The following is a 2,088-nucleotide window of genomic DNA, read 5'->3' as shown; positions in this document are numbered from 1 at the left end:
TCTAATAGATCCAAGAAAAAATGTCAAAGTTTGCTTCTCTTGGGGAAAACCCACACAGCTTAAAAATATGTGCTTGGATTGGGTATTTTGGGAACAGTTCAAGTATATTTAGTTTAGTCAGTGATAATATTTCTTGTTAAAATCCACATTTTCTTAAGTTTGTCCATTCACCTGCATTTGGTGTTCATTATTGAATTAGCAAATGGGCTAATTAATTAGCCCATTAGCATTATTGAAGATTTCAGCTATCAAATGTCTTCATTATGGCGGACTAACAGAAATCTTATGTGAAAGACGTGTTGAGGGCTTGAGTCCTTTGTAATTTGCTAACTTTCTCTAAGCTTTTCTTGGTGCATTTATAATGCTTAAGAATCTTAGTCTTCCAAATAAAAACATTTTAAACATCAGTTATTCTATTGTATTTGTTGTTTTTTTTTCCAGCTTGCAGGTTAGAAAAACGTCTCATGAATGTTCCATGAAATGCTAATAAAACGATTTCATTTTGAGATGTTACAAATAAATTTTGTATTTAAATAGGCAGCTTGTGGGGACACTTTCTGTGGGCTAATTGTAAAAGATGATCATTTCAACTGATACCTGAATTTTTAATCCTGCAAAACAGTGTGACATTAGTAACTGCTGTTCATTCAATAATGGGGGAAAGATAACGTATAAACAAGGAGAGAATGTGAGGTTTTGTAATATAAATTCCATTGTGACTATTAATTCGTTGTTTTATGGAGAACCCTAAATTTCACTTTAATTGTAGCTGTAGTTCTCAAAAAAAAATCAAGTAAACCAAAACATTAGGAGAAATTTCCTTGGCATGCCCTATACTGCCTTCCTTCTCTCCAGTCCGTCAGTGATTGGGAAATAGAAAACTGAAATAGAGAAAATAGAAAGCTTATATGAATATTAAATTAAAATAAATGCAATCTTGTAATGCGTTTCAAAACCAATAGATAACATTCACTGTTACTTTTCTGTTTGCGCACAAACTTCTCAGTGGAGCCTCTCCTCACCATCCTGGTTGAAATTTCATCTCTCGGAACCCCTGAATCCTCCCTCCCCTGCTTCACTTTTTCTTTTCTCCATAGCACTTACCGCATTCTGACACGCTCTGGTATTTACTTATTCTGTTTATTGCCTGTCTCCCCTCACTGGAACATATGCCCCAAAGTGGAAGGGTATTTTGGTCTGTGTTGTTCACATATGTATCCGCACACAGTAGGCACTCAGTGTTTTGTGAATGAATGTAGTGTCTTTACATCCTGATTTTTACCTGACAGATAAGTGTTACGTACTGAGAAAAGCATTACAGAGAGAGTATAAAGGAACTTGAATTCTACAACACGGATATAAGACTTCATTAGTAGGTAATTTTTCAAGGATTCATTATGTTGATTGCAGCATTGGAGTATTAGATCATAAAAGTCTGTATCAGCCTTTGACGGCTATAGCTCTGTGGCTACCACTTCGAGTTCATTTTTCAAAAAAACTGTAATTCTCAGCTTTTTGGGAAAGCTTAAGTTTTTACCTTGTGTTTCACAAGCAACTTTGAGGAAAAATAATTTTATTGTAGACCTAAATATTACACTTAACATTTTTATTGCTGAAAGTAAATTTATTTCACGAGACCTATAACTGCTAAAGAAATAATAAAATATTAATAATCCTGAATGTATTCCGATTTAAGAGCTGTGACTCGATTAACTGGAACCCTCAGTTAACTGGAGTCCAGCTTTTGGCTGCATCCTACTCTCAGGAAAAAAAAAACATAAAACCAAACAGTTTCCTAGAAATTCTTTTTAAAAAGGAAGTTTTAGGCATTCATATCATACATTATCTGGGTCAGTACTATTTGATTTTTGAGCCAAAAAAAGCAGTTAATTAAGTTTTAGGTATGAGGAATATGACCAATAAATGAATTTTTAATGGAATGTGATAACATTTTTGTATTGGAATTAGAAAATGCTATAATTCCATGATACTAGTTTTAGGACTTGGTTAAGCTTACTCAGCCAATTCTTAACATTTGAGATGCGGAACCTGAGGGATATTAAATATTTAAGACATGAAAGAAAAGGA

This window comes from Phocoena phocoena, chromosome 1, assembly GCF_963924675.1.
Source record: "Phocoena phocoena chromosome 1, mPhoPho1.1, whole genome shotgun sequence".
NCBI lineage: Eukaryota > Metazoa > Chordata > Mammalia > Artiodactyla > Phocoenidae > Phocoena > Phocoena phocoena.
The sequence above is the reverse complement of the archived record's forward strand: the minus strand, read 5'-3'. Positions refer to the sequence as shown.